This window comes from Bufo bufo, chromosome 4, assembly GCF_905171765.1.
Source record: "Bufo bufo chromosome 4, aBufBuf1.1, whole genome shotgun sequence".
In the NCBI taxonomy this organism is placed as follows: Eukaryota; Metazoa; Chordata; class Amphibia; order Anura; family Bufonidae; genus Bufo; species Bufo bufo.
The window spans coordinates 369966308-369986575 of record NC_053392.1 but is presented as its reverse complement, the minus strand read 5'-3'; the positions used below and the strand labels follow the sequence as shown (position 1 = coordinate 369986575).

At 41.2% G+C, this 20268-nt stretch overlaps 1 protein-coding gene across 1 annotated transcript in view; it reads right to left on the bottom strand.

Moving 5' to 3' along the window:
* Positions 1-20268, bottom strand: part of TMEM200A (transmembrane protein 200A) — a 159347-nt gene that overhangs the window by 25602 nt on the left and 113477 nt on the right. The window lies entirely within an intron of this gene.

Below are 20268 nucleotides of genomic sequence, written 5' to 3'. Positions count from 1 at the left end.
CCTCTTGCCCCAGGATTATGGGCCCTCTCATCAGCCCATGCTAAACTTAAACCCCATGGCGATTTGACTGTGTTTGTGGCATCTGAGCGCTGTTCGGATATATTGAGCGCTCAGATCCAAGCCATCTGGGGATATGTTAAATGTCTATGTTTTATGCAATAGCTGCACAGTTAAATATTCTTATGTCTTTTTTTGTCTTTTGCTACCATGTAGATGTGACAAGACCAATCTCGCCACATTGCATTGGAGAAGCCTGGTTGCCCGCCTGCTTTCTTTAGACAATGGCCCCATGTTGAAATGCTTGATTTTCCCCTGCAAAGACTATGTGAAAGAATTTGGCTCCATGGCAATTGAACTGTATTAGTGTAGTCTGAGTGCCATTCACCTAATAATATGCATTCAGACCGGAGCTATCTGGAAATATGTTAAATGTCTATGTTTTATGCAATAGCTGCACAGTTAAATATTCTTATGTCTTTTATTGTCTTTTGCTACCATGTGGCTAATGGAGTTTTGCCTCTGCCCTTGGAGATAAATTGGATTACTTCCCAATTGTCTCCAGGACAGAAGACATTGTGTAAAACTGTGTATTCTCCTGCCTGTGATAATTACATTAACCGTATGGTTATTTTGCCTTCCTTTGGATCAACTTGCAGGATAACAGGCTGAACTGGATGGACAGATGTATTTTTTCAGCGTTATAAACTATGTTACTATGTAAGTCAAGTCCAATCAGAAAACGGCCAAGGAGGGTTAAAGGAACATGGGTGAAGTCAGCAAAAGGAGGATAGTGCAAGACTACAATGAGGGAAGCAATAGGCGAGTGTGACAATAAAATCACATCAAATATTGGGAAAAAATATTTATGGTAATAATTAGAGATGAGCGAATTGAAGCTGATGAAGTGGAATTCAATCAGAATTTCCGGAAAAATTCAATTCGCACCGAATCCGAATTTCCTCATGCTTCGTGGCAACGAATCACATTTTTTCCTAAACTGGCTGCTGCACCTGTGAGGACATGGAGCAAGGAACTCTGGGATGGCGGGATCACCATAATGCCATGCATGCAGCAAATCAGCAGCCAGCCAGCCCTGTGATGTCACAACCCTATAAATAGCCTCAGCCATCTTGGATTCTGCCATTTTCCAGTGTACTTAGTGCAGGGAGAGGCGTCCACAGGCGCTAGGGACAATTCTAGGAAAGACTTCATTGAGCTAAAAAAAAAAGATTTACAAGTGCAGGTAAAGATTATTCAAGGTGTAGGAAAAGGATAGGGAGGAATCATTCCACAGCATTTATGTTGAACAGGGTTCAGTAGAGGAGGTTACAGCCTGGGTAATAGGAACAATCCTATTACACCTTGCTGCACTTACTGGGCACCCAAATTGCCATTATACAGCTCTGTAATTCCAGCAAACCATTTGTGGTATTGTGGTGTTACAGCCATTAACAGGGTTTATTACATGGAAATATTTATATTAGCCGTTGTGTGGTGAAGTGCTAAAATTACAGCACTTTTTGTTGTGTATTAGTGGCAAAAGAAAAATATATTTGCTGTTTAGCGGTGCAGTTATATGTTCTGAAGCATTTTGTGGCGTGTATTAGTGGCAAAAGAAAAATATATTTGCCGTTCAGCGGTGCAGTTATATGTTCTAAAGCCCTTTTTGTTGTGCATTAGTGGCAAAAGTAAAATATATTTGCCGTTCAGCGGTGCAATTATATTTTCTAAAGCCTTCTGTGGCATGTATAAGTGTAAAAAAATAAGGGCCTATTTGCCGTTCAGTGGTACAGGTATATGTTCTAAAGCCCTTTTTGTCGTGTATTAGTAGCAAAATAAAAATATATTTGCTGCTCAGTGGTGCAGTTATATATTCTAAAGGCGGATGCTCAACAGACATGATCAGTTTTTTTGGGGATTATTGTTCTGATGGATCAGAGGAATGGCAAAATAATCAGTGATGTCAACACAAACTTACTGCTGACACCCTCTCCACTCTGTCAGGGGCTCTACTTGTATAAGCGTTTAATAGAACAGGTTCTGTAGACATCTATTTGGAATCAGCTGATGACGGTGTAAAAGGAGTGCTCTTCTTCTTGGCGTTAACATCGACCTGTAAGGCTACATTCACACGACCGTATGTGTTTTGCGGTCCGCAAATTGCGGATCCGCAAAACACGGATACCGGCCGCGTGAATGTAGCCGTCCCTATGATAGAAATGCCTATTCTTGTCCGCGATTGCAGACAAGAATAGGACATGCTCTATCTTTTTTGCGGGGCCGCGGAACGGATCTACGGATGCGGACAGCACTAATTTTCCAAATGATAGTCTTTAGGTGAAGAAACACTGTACAAACCCGCCATAAAAGCCAACCTATGTGAATTTATAGCTTTTCTGATTGTACTGAAGAAAAAAAAGAAAACTATTAAATATTGGTGTTTGTGCAAAGAGTACGACTATACAAATAACAGTGCTTGAGATATTGCATGTGATGTTTATGTTCAGTAGACCACACAAAAGATTAGGGTGTGGAGTGGGCTGCATTGTATGTCCTGAAACATGGAAAATCATGTTCTTATAATTCTAGACTGTCAAATCTCTAATGCTGCCCAAAATCAAGCCCAATATAGTGTTTTAAGATAAACTGATCCCATAACAGTCATTTGCTTGTCAAAGTCAGAGCACCCTAAATCCCTTAAGGGTTGTACACGCATATAGGGCTCTTGTGGGAACCTGATAGAACTTTGAGCTTTCCTTTATTTACTCAGTCTGTACTGAGCAAACAGAAGACCTTTTTTGTAAAGCTGTTGTCCACTTTTTATTGTGATGGCCTGTCTTCGACACACTGTACATCTGCTGATCAGCTGTTCAGTAAAAGCACCAGTACCAGCAAGTTCTGTCTACTTTGCAGTGGATCAAGCTCATCACTGAAGCTTCTTTTATGGTGCCAGAACTATTGTCAATCAGCTGATCTGCGGGGGTTCAGGGTGTCGGACCCTTGTCAATTAGTTTGTGACAGCCTATCCTGAAGGTAGGCCATTACTTAAAGGGGTTGCATCATCTCAAGCATATCGCTAGTATATCCCACCAATGTCTGATAGCTGTGGGTCTCACCTCTGGGAGCCATACCTGTCTCTAGAACAGAGCCCACAAAGTGAAAGAGAGCGGATGGCTATTTCCGTTAGCCCAATAAAAGTGAATGAAATGGTGGTAATGCTTGCACAGTGCCCTTCCCATTAATTTCTATGGGGCTTCTGAAAATAGAAAAGTGCGCCACTCAGCTATTTTCAGAATTCCTATAGCAGTAAATGGAGGGCAGCCGCTCATGCGCAGTCCATTCTCCTTCACTTTGCAGGCTCCGATTTAGAGATAGCTGAGGGTCCCAGAGGTGGGACCTGCAGCTATCAGACATTGGTGGCTTTTCCTAGCGATAGGCCACCAATGCTTGAGATGACACAACCCCCTTAATAAAAGGTGGACAATCCTTTTGAGCTTGTCATAGACATTAGATTAATGCTGATCGAACCTGCCAATTTCAGCAAGACCAACCACCCTTTAGGCAAGTTCCATCTTTTTCCTGGTGGCAGGTGTAGATTGAAAGAAGGATTGGGCTATCATATTGTTGAAATGCCAAAGCCAAATTCATGTGTTTAAGGGTCCTTACATTGTCAAAAGGGACTTGCTCAACAAAATTAACACTTACAGATAAAAGAAAAGGTTTAATAAATAACCCCCAATGAGTGGCATGTGCATTTTAGTAACACTATAAAATAGTACAGCGGGGTTCCCGACATAGAAAGCAGAATAATGATTTTCCGTAACACCTACACTCTCAATTTTCAGCCTCTAATGAGACTAGTTTCCTTTTGGGAATGTCGGGAAACAAAAAATGTTCTCATTTCATGCTTTTGTGTGATCAATACAGTAAAAAAAAAAAATATCTATTATATTTCTGCGTATGTCCCTGTTGCTTATAGTTCTATGTAATGTTGAACTGCCACCCACACACAAAGAACACAGCTAAAAACCTTTATCGTTCTTACCGCCACACATGTGCCCCCCGTCGCTTATTTCTATAAAGACTAACACTTTCAACAAAGAAGCTCTTAAAGTTTAAAAGGAATAATTCTAACCTGAAGAAACAGCTGACCAAGAAAATGACTGTATGTAACATATCTTTTATCATTAACAGTCTAACAAATAATGAAAAGGAGCTATGTGAGATAAAATGCTCTCTTTTTCCTCTCCTTGTCAGGATGACAGGTGTTGCTAGGTAACTCCGGTTCATTTCCCGTCATACCGGAGCACAAAAGCCTCCTTTCTCTATCTTCTCCCTCATATATAAATATGATTGCTGACTCTGGCTATCGGACCCGCTATATTTCACAGAGCCATGCAGAGAAACCTGAACCACCAGTCACAGAAAAAAGGTTTCCAGCAGTGATAGTAATATTCAAGTTACAGCATTGGGGTCATTTTACTTTTTTTCGTACCTTAAGGTCATGTAAGACTGGAATGTATTAAGAGTACTGACTATGCAGTAATACTTAAACAATAAGTATAAAGATATCAAATGCAAATACAGATTTACGGTATAGGTTTTGAGGATTACCACTTCGAGTGATATTTTTAACCTTGTAAATCATATCTGTTTACCTCAGTCTATGGAAACTTATACATTTCCTTTATTGTATGAAAATCCAAAGAGCAGATGAGAGACATAAAGACGTAATAAAGAAATACAGTAGTCCGTAGTTTAGATATTCACTGTAGATGTCGAATACAATCCTATTTTACGAACCAGAGTAGAGTATTAATATAGAAAGAGGCTAAATAAGAAGCTTCTGAAGAGAAGGAACCATCAAGGCTCTGTTCATATTGGCATTATTGGTTTCTGCCAGGAGTTTCATTAGGATTTTCTGTATTTTCTATGGTACGCCCACACAGGACAGATACAATGAGTTTTGTGGATTTGTCAGAGAGTGCCTGAAACGTGGAGGAGATTTTAGCACATGCCACTGAAAAAATCTACTGTGTAAATTGACCTGCGATGCTTATTTTAAATATACAGCATATCAATTTATGCTATGAATTTACACCAGTGTTCATCCTTTGAGATACACAGATCACAACGACTTGCAAATCTGTGGCAACAACTGCAGTGGCGTTTTCTTTTTTTCTTCTGCAAATTACAGGTATGTCCCAGGATGGCCAGAAGCCATCTAAAATAATTTAAAAAAACTTCCCTTCCTGCACCTGCACCTGCTCTGATCCACTGCTCCCTCATATTGTTTGTCTGCAGCAGTGATGCTCTATATACCACTGCAGCCAATCATTGGCCTCAGAGGTTTCACTTCGTACACCACTGAGGCCCGTGATTAGCTGTAGCAGCATATGGAACATCAACAACACTACATCACTGCATGCACAGGGAAGAGACAGAGCAGTGGCGCTGGAGTTTATTATTTTACATGGCTAAAATAAAAATATTGAACAACCCCTTTAACTCCTTCCAGTCACAGCCAGTTTTCACCTTTCTGACATAGTCTCAGGCTACTTTCACCTCTGCGTTTTTGCTGGATTCGTCATGGTTCAGCAGAAACGCTTCCATTAGGTTAATACAACAGGCTGCATCCGTTATGAACAGATCCGGTTGTATTATCTCTAAAATAGCCATGACGGATCCGGCATTGAAACCACTATAAGTCAGTGGGTGCTGGATCTGTTTTCTTTGGTGTCCAAAAAAACAGTTCCGGCACCATTGACTTACATTGTGCTTCATACCGTCTTGCTCTGCATCCCATGACGCACTCAAAACCGCCTCTTCCAGCATTTTTCTGTCCAGGATTGGAATGCAACCAAATGGAACAGAAATCCTTCTGGTACATTCTGTTCAGTTAAGTTTTTTCCCCAGTGACAATGAATGGGGACAAAACTGAAGCGTTTTCCTCAGTTATTGAAATCCTATGATAAATCTCAATAGCGGAAAGGAAAAGTGCAGATGTGAAAGTAGCCTAATTTGCAAATCTAACATGCATCACTTTCTGTGGTAATAACTTAAATGCTTTCACTTATCCAAGCGATTCTAAGATTCATTTTAATGACACATCATACTTCATGTTAGTAAATTTGGGTCAATATATTTTAGTTTAAAAAAAAACTAAGAAAAATTCACTGTTTTCAAAAATGTTGTTTTATCTGCTTTTCAGATAGTGATACCTCACAAAATAGTTATTAACCCCTTAGTGACCACTAGTGTTGATCGAGCACCAAAGTGTTTGTGTGCTGGAGTAGAACACTTTGCGATGCTTGGGTGTTCTACCGAGCACCCGAGCACTATGGAAGTCAATGGGAGAACCCCAGGCACCCCCTGCTCGGGACTCTAGTTCGGCTTAGGAGTTCCTGCTCTGACTCCATATATAGCTATGTCCATATATATGGAGTCAGTGGGGACACCCTAGTGTATTTAAATCTAATTTAGCCTGTATTTCAGAAAAGTTTCTGACAGGATTCAAACTCACAACCTGCTGTATTAGAGGCAAGGCACTTAACCACTCAGCTATAATAGCTGCATAGTAAGTTACTTTAAAAAAATAAAATAAATGAGACTTCTACTGTACTGTACCTTCTACTGAGACCTATACAGCAAAAGTCTCATTTAAAAAAAAATATATATATATATAAGTGACTGGCTATGCAGCTATATAGTGTAGTGGTTAAAGTTCTGGGCTGTGATGCAGAAGCTGTGAGTTCAAATCATGTCACAAACCTTTTCAAAAATAGAGGGTAAATATATATATATATATATATATATATACACACACACACACATATATGTTTTTAGCCATAATATATATTTACACATACTATTATATACTTAATATATATAATATATTATAATATATGTAAATATATTATGGCTAAAACATCAGTATACATTATAAATATATATATATATATATATATATATATATATATAAACAATGAAAGTCTGCAGCACTCCTTGGAAGATGAAAACAATGTGCTATTTATTCACACATATCATATAACAACGTTTCGGTTCTCTCTTAGAACCTTTTCAGAGAACCGAAATGTTGTTATATGATATGTGTGAATAAATAGCACATTTGTTTCATCTTCCAAGGAGTGCTGCGGACTTTCATTGTTTATTCATCATCCTGAATCGAGGGATTACCGCGGGCACCTTTTTTCTCAACTTTCAAGGGAGTGCTGCCTGACTTTTTATGGATATATATATAAATATAAATTTTATATATTTATAATTAAATATTTCTGAAAAAGTTTGTGATGGGATTTTAACTTACAGCTTCTGCATTATAGCCCAGAACTTTAACCACTACACTATATAGCTGCATAGCCAGTCACTAAAAAAAATTAAAATATGAGACTTCTACTGTATAGTTCTCAGTAGAAGTACAGTACAGTAGTCTAATTTTTTTTTATTTTTTTACTGGCTGTGCAGCTATCATAGCTGAGTGATTAAGTGCCTTGCCTCTAATGTAAAAGGTCGTGAGTTTGAATTCCGTCAGACACTTTTCTGAAATAAAGGTTAAATTATATTTAAATACACTGGGGTGTCCCCAAGCACTGACTCCATATATGGACATAGCTATATATGGAGTCAGAGCAGGGAGTTCTAAGCTGCGGACTCACACTGAGGAATTCCCTCACTGTACAGTGATCTTCTGCATAGAAATAGAGGCTAAATTAGATTTAAATACACTGACTTGAGCATCGCGCTAGAACACACGCAGTGTTTGGCCGAACTCCACGATGTGCCGAGCGGTGTTCGGCCGAGCATGCTCGCTTAACACTAGTGACCACCAATATGTGTTTTTACGGCTGTCACTAAGGAGCCTTAGGCGGGCCTCCACTTTTTTATGGCGGCCCAGTCTAAGCGCTGCACGGATCCCCCGTGCAGTGGGGAGTAGGGGCCCGGTTCTCACATGAGAGCCGCGGCCCTGCTCTAACAGCCTGTACCGACAGGAGTGCTGATCCTGGCTGTTTAACACTTTACATGCCTCGTGCAATGGCCCCCGCCGCATGTAAAGTGCTGACAGAGGGTAGCGGACTCCCTCTGTCTCTAATCGGCACCCTGCAAATGTGATCACGGGGTGCCAATGTGTGTGAAACAGGCTGGGGTCTCATGTAGACCCCAGACCAGCCTTGAGTAATTTACAGCAGGCTGTGCCTCTCTGGCGCAGCCTGCTGGTCAATGTCAGAATAGCATTGCCATTAAAATGCAATGCACTATAGGGATAGTGCATTGTACATTTAAAAGCAATGTTTTATTTTTTTTATTTTTACAGCCAAGTGTTTCTAAATTCTGAGAAATGAATGTGGGTTCAAAACACTCACTACACCCATCAGTTAATTCCTTGAGAAGTGTAGTTTCCAAACTGGGGTCACTTTTTGGGGGTTTCCACCACAGAGTTATTTCAGGGTCTGTGCGACATGGCCCGTGAAAAACACTACAGAAAAATCTGCCTTCCAAAAACAATAGGGTGCTCCTTCTGTTCTGAGCCATGCAGCCTGCCCATACAGCAGTTTATAACCGCATATGGGGTATTGCCCTATTCAGGAAAAAATGCTTAACAAATTGTGAGGGGTACTCCTTGTGAAAATGACAAATTTGTTGCTAAAGCAATATTTTCTTCGAAGAAATTAAATTTCTCATTATCACAGTCAAGTATGAAATGTCTTTTGGGTCAAAGCACTCACCTCACCCCTCAAAAAATTCCTTGAGGGGTTCAGTTTCCAAAATGAGCTCACTTTTGAGGTGTTTCTACTATGGGGGTACCTCAGGGTCTCTTCAAATGTGACATAATGCCCAAAATCCAGTCCAGAAAATTCTGACCTTCAAAAACCATATGGTGCTCCCTTTTCTTCTGAGCCCTGCCATGTACCCATACAGCAGTTCACGACCACATATGGGGTATTTCTATAAACAGCATCAGTGTTATAAATGTTAGGATTTGTTTTACTGTTAACCCTTGCTGTGTTACAGGAAAAAAATAGATTAAAATGGAAAATCTGCAAAACAAAAATATTTTTTTAAATTTCACCTCCATTTTACTTTAATTCCTGTGGAACACCTAAAGAGTTAACAAAGTTTCTAAAAGTTTTCAATAATTTGAGGGGTGTAGTAGTTTTTAAAAAGGGGACATTTATGAGTGGTTTCTATCACATAAGCCCTTTAGGCTAGCAATATTCATAGAAATAAATGGGATCACAGAGCTAGTCCCAAAAAATCTAACACTGCTCTTGGAATTCAGTTCTATGGGATCAATACTACTCTACCATACTAGCCACAACAGCTGTCACTAGACCAATGTTGCCATATAGGCCTAACCGTAAAGTCACTTCAAATCTGAATTGGTGCTTAAAAAAAGTCTGTTCTGTATTTTTTTTTCTAACTTAAAAAAAATTGCTTCTAAAATTCTAAGCCTTCACATCCTAAAAAAGTAAAATGCCATTTTGAGCCTATTCACATGACTGGCCTGCCCGTGTTGCAGACCATATACTGCGGGTCCGCAAAACAGGCATCAGCAGTGTAAACTCTGCATTATGGAGATGTGGAGAATGATAGGACATGTTCTATCTTTTGCAGCATGGAGGCACAGACCCGAAAGCTCACGGAAGGGCCTCTGTGTATTTCTGTGAGTTTCTCTGTGCGTGCTTCTGCGCCACAAAAAATGTCCTATCATTCACCATATCTTGCAGATTAAGGACCAATTGAAGTTAATGGGTCCACACCGCGATGAAGAGTTCACACAGCCGATGCTCTGTTTTTTGGTCCCCCAGGTTTGCGGTCCACAACTAGTGATGAGCGGCAAGGGCAATATCAAATTTGCAATATTTCATGAATATTTTGGAGAATATTCGTCATATATTCACGAATTCAAGATTATTTTATTGAATGCGAAAAATTGGCAATGTAAAAATCGCGCAATGCGAATTCGTAACGCAAAATACAGGCGTGATCATTTTGGCTACATTTTTCAAGCTTGTATAAGTTTCCTGAGACTGGAGAAAATGGTTGGCACGGCAGAACATTACAATAGCTTTATATGCAGATAGAGTCAAGTGCTTTAATATAAACGCAATTGCGCTAATCGGCAGTGATTAGAATATTTTTTCGCACTACGCGCAACTTTACATTTTAGCACGTCTGACTGCAGATTACTGATTGGTGCACTAAGTATTGTTGTGAGCTTGACATTGTTTCCTTCTCATTGGCCCACAAGCGAGAAGCAGAGAGGAATCGTGTTCAGATGGAAAAAAATGCTGAATATTCGATATAACGAATATATAGCACTATATTATAAATATTCTCGAATTCTCGAAGTGGTGATATTCATGATAAAAATTTGCTATTTGAATATTCGTGCTCAACACTATCCACAACACAAGCACGGCGGGACTATGGTCTGATGCTAGCATAAACTACAGATATGGTGAGTGTTAATAACTACTGTCATAACAGCAGGGAAATTCACATTTAGAAAATTGCAATTTTTTTTTAATTTTCCAGAAATTTTGTAGGTCTTTTAGCCTGCACGGCCCTTGTGCATAAGTTGCACATATGGTATATCTGCATCTATGAATGCATACAGTAGCACACTAGCTCAGTGGTTAGCTGGAGTCCTAGCTTTGAATCTGACCAACATCTGCATGGAGTGTGTATGTTCTAAGAACTTAGATTTTGAGCTCCACTGGAGACAGCAAGCGTTGGTAATGTCTGTAGTGGAATATGTCAGCGCTATATAATTGAGTAAAATAAAGACAGTACTATATCTCTTTGTGTCTTTCGATTTCATACAATGCCAGATGTTGTATTATGCAAGTATTTTACCATGGCTTTTAGGGGAAAATATGGTATTTCATGAGGGCCCTGTGTATAATATGTTTTGTGACCCTTACTGAAGGAATACTACAGTTTCTAGATATTTGTTGAGTGACTACTTGGTTAGCTCTAAAAAGGCAGCCATGATTAAAAGCCCTTTTATGAGTTATGTAAGTCTGGATGTCTGGGCTTTGTGCAGCGGGCGCCTCCCCCCAGGGCCCTTTAAGAGGAAAGTACTTGTTTTCGTGACGCCAGTTGCAAGGAATCAACAAGGGCACAGGGCTCTTTTAGTGATGTAGTGGATGGTACCCAGGTGTAGGAATTCCAGAGTGGTGTAGGGCAGCCTAAATGTCCCTTAATGTGTTGTGCACGTGTCATGGTGCTCCTACCTGGATATGCTGGACCCTCGGCGTTGGCTCCACAGCAATGAAAAGGGGGTTGTTGATGAAGGGGATGATGAAATAAATTTAGTCCAGACTTTGTGATGAAGTTGATAACAGCTTTACTTTGCATAAACGTTTCTCCAAACAGTTTCAGGCTTTGTCTTGGTTTCCAGCAGGTGTTGGCATTAACTGTGGCAGGCAAACTCCTTTCTGCTACATTTTTTGCTCTCTGGCTCTGCTGTACTAACAGGCTGGCTATAGAACTCAGCTTCTTCCTTAGGCTGTACTTCACTTTCTGTGGTCTGGTCTGTCTCTAGCTTTATCCAGGGGATTTGGCCTCCAGATGCAGCTGAGCTGAAGGTGCTCAAGCTGGCCCAGGCAAGGCTTGTCCAACAGGGACAGGCTCCTGCTGCCTTTCCCTAGAAGGGGGTACTCTATTCTGTTCCTAACTAGCTAAACTCCTCCCCAGAGGGAGAGAATAGAATGGAAAGAAGGTTCCATTCTATGTAAGGTAGCTCTGCCATTTATGACGCCATCTGCTGGTGAACCAGGCATATTACACTTGAACAGTTACATAACAAGAAATATTAATACACATTTTGCAGGATCTGGAAATTAATACAGAGGATGACACGTGGTTAACCATAGGAGATAGTAGAGGGGTGCAAAAGTGGTAATGCACCTCTGGGGTGTTACATATGGGCGATCCTTTCTTTACATGTTTCACCAAAACCAGCACCAAATATACTACAATCTAACCGTAAATTATTATAAAGCATATAGATGCCAAAATATACAGCAATCCAGTCATCTAGCTTGCTTCTATTATGAACTGAGTCTGCCTTAGGGCTCATGCACACAAACATATTTTCTTTCCGTGTCCATTCCGTTTTTTTGCGGACCATATGCGGAACCATTCATTTTAATAGGTCTGCAAAAAAAAGGAAGTTACTCCGTGAGCATTTTGCTTCCTTATGTCTGCATGTCTGTTCCACAAAAAATAGAACATGTCCTATTATTGTCCGCATAACGGACAAGGATAGGACTGTTCTATTAGGGGCCAACAGTTCCGTTCCGCAAAATATGGAATGCACACGGTCGTCATCCATATTTTTTGCGGATCTGTGTTTTGCGGACCGCAAAATACATACAGTCGTGTGCATGAGCATGAGCCCTCTATAGCAGGAGAGCTGCAAACAATTCAGATTTCTGATATAATGAGCTCGAAATAATAGAGTTACAGTATGTTAGAGAAATGCTGTATATATAAAATATAATATATACGAAATGTGGAAAGTGCAAAAAATATAACGAGGGTCTTTTATTTACCTGTTTTAAACAGGTGGGTTACAGGCATAACTTGAAGTTCTTGGGCCCCAATGCTAAATCTTTATCAGAGCTTGCCACCTTACATGTGTGATTGATATTACTGCAGTCATCTTAAGCAGTGTCGGACTGGGGTACATAGGGCCCACCAGTAAAATTTATTTTGGGGGCCCACCATACAGATACATCCAAATATAATAAATAATCTAACACTTTTTTATATGAATATAAGCGGGTTGAGGAGCTGTACATTAAATATATGTATGCAGTACAGTAAGTCTACTGTGTTATGTGCTACTTGTGCAGGGGGTGGGAGACTGGGGGCCCACCTTGCTCAGGGGCCCACCGGGAGATTCCCCTGTACCCCTGTGGGCCAGTCCGAGCCTGATCTTAGGTGTAACTGCTACATCTGCGCGTCCTGTAGCTACATCCCTGAGAGGGATCACATTTATCCTATTACAGTTATATCTTTGGGTAACTTATTAACAACATCATGTTTCCGTGTCACCTCATTGCAAAACATCTGAATCCTTTGTACTGAGTTTAAGTCTTCATAAGAGCAATCTGCAAGAGGTCCCAGCTGCAGCCCAGTCCACAGAGGAGATTCACATTTGGGAAATTGTAATAAGGGCTAATATGGTCAGGGTTATTTCATTTTCACAAAGAGGAAATGTTTTCTGAGGAGCATTTATTCGATGAGTCATTTTAGATTTTCTGCATGGTCAAATGCCTCTCCTGCTTTCACCTCTCTCTTCTGCTACTGAACTGAGAAAGCTGTGAACAAAGGAAGAAGATGGATAGGAGGAAAATCAGCCAGCTAGCATACTCTCTTTGGGAATTATTCTATTGATCAAAAATGAATATATCAACATTTCTGGATTCTTCAAATCAATAATGTATTATCTGCTGGAAATGATCGTGAAGAATACCAAGGGCTGTATGTATCAAAGCTCCCTCAGGGAGAAAAGTGGCCTTGTTGTCCATGGCAACCAATTAAGGTGCAGCTTTCATTCTTCTGGTCCAGCTAAAATGAAAAATGAACTGTGGTCGGTATGGACAACTAGAAAACCTCTTCTCAGAGCTACCTTCTATATAGCATGTCAAAGACAATTAACCCTACAGTATATGGATTACTCAAGTATTTATATGCCTGGCTGAGCTACATATGTCAACTCATGCACACAGCTCTGACACATGCATTACGAATACTGTATATATACTAGTTAAGTATTCCTATGCCTGGCTCTGACATGTTCATCAAACTGCATGACACACTTTATTGTGAACTTTCACTGCTTTTGATGCAACAGTTTCATGGTTTGCGACAAGTTTGTTGCAGATTTGCTTACAAAATTCCCAGAAGAAAATTTCCCTGTATTATAGACTACCCACAGAGGAGATACAGGTGGCAATCTATTACTCATTGAGCACCAGGTAAACATTACACACACTCTATCCATGGGAAAAAATAATGCCATGGTCTCAAATGAAATATTAGGCAGGTCGTTTCCCCAGCAGGGGTGGATTTGGCATTTCTGGGGAGCCAATTAAAATAGTGTCTGGGTCCCCATCATGCCTTGTCATACTGCTAAGCTCCATTTTTGGCCTCCTGAGTCACACTCAGCTTGAGCACTTCTGCTCCTGATATACAGCTGTCAAGGGACCTCCTCCCCCATTGGGTCCTTGTGCAGCTTAAATAACTGCACAGGCTGTATGTCCACCCCTGGTTTAGTGTTTTTATTTGAAAAAAAAAATTGAGCCAAGCTATTGATTATAGAACAATAGAACATATGGAGTCCCTATGGGTCTGTGAAACAGATCAATAGAAACTCTGTGTGTCTCCATGTGCATGTATCCAGCGGTCTTCATCTTTCTGTCTGTCAAAAAGACCAAAAATAGAGCATTCTGAATATTCTCTGAGACCTAGATCAGATAGTGCAGTTCTGCATGCATTTTATATTTAGCTAAAAGCTGGAGTGGATCCTAAACGCTTTGGTGAAAAAGTAATTGCCACACGGGATTGTCAATGAACTAATTGAATGTTGAAGACTGGATTAACCTTAAGGCTCTATTACCCTTTGCTCTCGATAAGTGTGCCAAGTAATTGAGGCCCCAACCAGCCAACAAACGAGTAAACTCTCATTTGTCAGCTAATTGCATTTTTCATTCAGAATTATTGGCATCATATTGCCTTGTGTCACCAGGGTTGTGCTGCTAAGAATGATGGCACTACTATCATTCCTCCTCCATATACTTTGCATCACCCAGTGTAATACACCTATACAAACAAGTTCCATTCGACGTGTTTATCGAAGACCAGCACTTATCTTGCAGGAAGGTTAGGCAGTATAATATAGCTCTTAGGGCCTATTCTCACAAGAGATGTTCGAATCTGTGTCCTGTCTGAGTGCAGAAAAGAGAGCACATGGATGGAATACTGACACATCATAGTCAGTGGGCCAGTTTACATGTCCGCTTTCTGGCATGGACTAAAGTCCATGTAGAGAAAATCACAGTGTGCACTACTTTGGCACAATTCTCCCGCTAAACTTTCAGGTCAATTAGTCAGCAAAAAAATGACTAACTGTTCAATGTTTCAGTACTTTTGGCAGAACTTGCTGTTCTCCAACAACAAGCTTAACAGCAAAATTCACAACAGGTGTTTGATCCATGAGTCCATGGTTCAATTAGAATTGGTACTTAAACAGTCCTCCTTATCATGCTGTTCACATTTTGACATCATGAGACCAAAACAACACCTAACAATTGATCGACAGTACCTTGCCATTAAAGGGCTTCAAGCAAAATGTTCTGAGACGGAAGTGGCCACTGAGCTTAGAGTGTCACAGAGTGTCATCAGCAGGTTGCAATAGAGATACAGAGAGACTGGAAGAGTCACAGAGAGGCATAGAAGTGTACATCTTTTGTCCACATCCCAAACTGATGACCGCTTATTTGTGAACAATGCCCTGTGGAACTGGATGATGAATGCTACACAATTCCAGGCACATTTAAGGGAGGTCAGAGGCACCCAAGTGTCACATCAGACCATTTGAAACTGTTTACATTGGCGTGGTCTGCATCTTCATGGGCGACAAAGCGCCAGCTCATCAAGATCGCATCATTAGGGAACGGCTGCTGGAGCCCAGAGTACCTCAAATGACGTGGCCTGCACTTTCTCCAGACCTGAATCCCATTGAAAATCTATGGGATTAGCTGAGTCTCCTTGTAGAGGCTCGTAACTCTGTACCCTAAGGTGGATTCACATGCTCATTTCCATACTTCAACTGCCTTTAAAGCTGTGATAAGGAGAGAACTGCAGAAAAAAAGGACACACCCCTTGAGCTGCAAGCATGATAAAAATTTAGCAAAGCATTTGGCGCAATAAACGGGGAGATCTCTGGATCCATGAGAGGTATAGGGCTGTTTATCGCTTGGTTAGAGAGATTGTCCTGTAGTATATGATGTTTAATTTTACAATAATCATGGGATAACCCCCTATAACTTTACATTCAATGAAATTAAGAAACACTGGGATTATCTTGATAATATGGTGGTATGGTAGGCCCCTGTGCAGCTTCATAGGCTGCACATATGAGATGTCTACTTGGTTCCAAGGTCAGCTCCAAATAAAATTGTAAGACCTTAGGGGAATTGTTTCATTAGATTTCCATTACTGTGTCAGAGACTGGGCCCACCCGAGGATCCTCTGGTACCCGGATTGGCAAGTCCGGGCCCCTCCTCTGTAGATATGCGCTGTGAAGAGCATATTCCTTGAAAGCAAAAAAGAATGTATCAACACTAATATGAAAATCAGATGTGCAGCTATAAAAAGCTGTTGTTTGCTTAATGTGCTTCTAATTCTAGAGCTACATAGTGAGTGGAATTCAATTACAAGGAAAGGTCCCTCCAAATGAAAACTTTTAGAAGGCCAAATAGAGTAATTGAGGGGCATCACAATAGCAATGTTATTACTTTCAGATGTCCATAGCCTAAAAGTGAGAAATGGGGGAGTTACTTTTCACATTGGTGATTCGAGTTTTGGATTCAATTATGCAATAAATTCTGAAAAGAAATGGTAATTCTGAAACTTAGCTATTTATCCTAATAGTTATGAATGTGGCCATCATCGGTAGTTTAAAAGTAATGGCCTATTCGTCTAGGCAGCTGTAGAATGCCAGAAGCCTATAGTTAGACATACAGTTGCCTATGGACTAGAGCACCTCCATATCAGCTTTGTGGTTTTTGCAGGACACACCGTTACACGTGTAACTGGTAGTGCATTTTAAAAAGTAGAACACATTCAGTATAAAAAAATCAAATGTGATATTAAAATACATCTAGAACGGGGTCAGATACTTTTTTATACTACTGTAGATTTTAAAAAGTATTTGTTAGAATACCATTTTAAAATATTAGGCCCTGCCCATCTACATCCTATTGTTATCATTTTAAATGACTGTGATTTGCTCTGTACATTAATTCCTTTCTTCTCCAGGAGAAGCCTGTATTATACCATTCCATTAATTAATTTTAATTGTAATCTACTCTGTGTCTAATCGGCTGAGGATACAATTTTTCACTCAGTGTGTGACTCAAAGAGGAATGTGTTAAAATTGAGATAAAATGTAAATACCTATATTCAACAAACAGCTGGCATTGACCTACATTCCTTGTATCAGGCGAATACTAAGCATTAGAGCTTCAGGGGATTGTAGAAATACCAGCCTTCATCATTGGATTAAGTCACACCTCCCACTTGGAAAATGATGCATTGAGACTGAGATTTAAGGCTATATTTAGTGTACTTTTTAATTGTACCATATCTGCTCCGTGATGTTAACTTCCATATGTAAGCCAGTGACATTTCATTTGAGAAGATCAGGAAATATATCCTTTTTGTTTTGCTAAGAAAGACATTTTCCCTGGGCCTCATACACAGACCAGTGTGTACAGGGTTTGGATAGCAATGCATGGATCTGCTGTGGTCCTGTGTTACAGAACAGTAGGCACTCCATATGGTACAGTATTCAACCCTTCCATAAAATGGCAGGCGGAGGAACCTGGCAGATTACTAGCTGAACTGGGATAAAAAAGAAAAAGAAAAGTGAGCCTGCATATGTAATCAAAGACATACAAAGATACAGGATAGATCCATAGAATCCTATGGATGCCAAATTGCATGTCCACACAAAACAGATCCATAATACAACCATGGGCTTGAACACTCAGTCTGTTTGTTTTGTGACAGGTCTACTGTCATTGTCACGTTCCAGAAGACAGGCAGACCTCCCGAATGTCTCACAAACATGACAAGACAGATAACAGATCAGGAACACCAACTCAATACTTTAATACACATGTAAGGCCTCTTTCACACTTGCGTTGTCCGGATCCGTCGTGCACTCCATTTGCCGGAGGTGCCCGCCGGATCCGTAACAACGCAAGTGAACTGAAAGCATTTGAAGACGGAGCCGTCTTCAAAATGCGTTCAGTGTTACTATGGCACCCAGGATGCTATTAAAGTCCTGGCTGCCATAGTAGTAGTGGGGAGCGGGGGAGCAGTATACTTACAGTCCGTGCGGTTCCCGGGGCGCTCCAGAATGACGTCACGTCATCCATGCACGTGGGGCACCCTGACGTCACTCTGAAGCGCCCCGGGAGCCGCACGGACGGTAAGTATGCTGCTCCCCCACTCCCCACTACACTTTACCATGGCAAACAGGACTTTAGCGTCCTGGAAGCCATGGTAACCATTCAGAAAAAGCTAAACGGCGGATCCGGTAATGCGCCGAAACAACGTTTAGCTTAAGGCCGGATCCGGATTAATGCCTTTCAATGGGCATTAATTCCGGATCCGGCCTTGCGGCAAGTGTTCAGGATTTTGGCCGGAGCGAAAAGCGCAGCATGCTGCGGTATTTTCTCCGGCCAAAAAACGTTCCGTTCCGGAACTGAAGGCATCCTGATGCATCCTGAAACGATTTCTCTCCATTCAGAATGCATGGGGATAATCCTGATCAGGATTCTTCCGGCATAGAGCCCCGACGACGGAACTCTATGCCAGAACACAACAACGCAAGTGTGAAAGAGCCCTAATAAACAAACATAACAGTAATCACTGGATAAGCAGGCAAGGGTATAGTGGCAGAAACTACCACTGAACCAAGTGCACCGGAACTAAGTGAGCCCCATTCTTCACAGAGCCCCTGGTGGTGGGGATGAACTTGGCCAAGGGCTCACCAGGCCACACCTCTAGGATGATCCCGCTGCACTTGGTCACTCACATGCATAGACAGATGCTGATGCAAGCATCAGTGGTCCAGACAAACAAGAGACTAGACTGAAACCCAGGAACATTAACCCAACCAAGAACACAGGACACTGTACAGACAAGACAAAACGGGAACCAGACAAGACACAAAGCTGGCAGATGACCCTATGAGGACACTGCTACACAGCGGTCCTAGCCAGAGCTGCACACATAGACTAAGAGATCCTCCCTCCGGAGAACCAACATGACTAAAAGACAAGGCAGACTAGGAACATGCTACAGCCTGTCACCGAAGGTTAAACATAAACAGGACAGGATCAGATGCATTTAAGCACTGTCAGGCTATCATGGGCTAGACAGGATCAGAAGCAGTTCAGCACTAACAGGCTAACAAGGACCTGGACACAGAAGACCAGGCTAGACATGGACAAGGGTACAGAGGCAAAACATATTACAGATTAGTCAAACCTCAGACAAGGAAAGATACCAACAGAATATGGCAAGACACGGTCAAACAGAGCAGACAGATATGAATGTGAGGGAAACAACAATGCTTTACCAGGCTACACCATACAGAAGGGGTAGATGGCAAAACCCCCGGGTCAGCAGAAAAAGTGCTGCACCTAGCAAGGCTCAAGATGGAAAGAGACACCATGACCCACATCTCACAGATAGAAATAGCTACATAACAAGGGTATCTGATAAACCACACCCAGGGCTAGACCAGGGAATGTTAAACCCACCAGAACCAGGAGTAACAAGCCTACTCAACAACATGGAGTGACAGAACCGCACTGTGATACAAAAAACTAATAGCATCCATACTCAGACCATGTTTGCATGGCACGCAGCCATCAGGCATCACAGAACCAGCAAACATGGGAACGCCGAAAGCCAGTACACAAAGTGCATGCAGCCAGCCTTCACGGCACTGGAGAAACCTTTTCTATTGGGAATAAAGTGACCCATACTGCCCCTAAATGTCCCTGGTGTTGTAGAGTCCACTGTCTTTGTCATGAGTGGTCCCAAATAAAACCCAATTGGAACTATTCAATAATGACTGGATCAGTCAGACAAAACGTAAGATACATTTCTGACCTTTCATAGTATGTGGACCATCTTTTATATGTTGCTTTTGCCTTTCTTAATGATAGATAATAGATTTTTGTATATCCTAAAAATTTGTACTTTAAATTATTTTGATATAGAGCTTGGACCTAACAAAACATAATTTCTGAAGTAAGAAAATGGAAAAGCCACATTCATACAGTCAGTGGCGTAGAGTGGGTGCGTAGTCAGTGGCATAGTGTTGCTCCGGGTGCAAAATTGCAGGGGGCCGCCAGGCAGCAGGCACTTTAATGAAGGCCACGGAAGTCTATGGCTCCCGTCCCCTCTGTTCTTCCTCATAGGCTTCAGGCT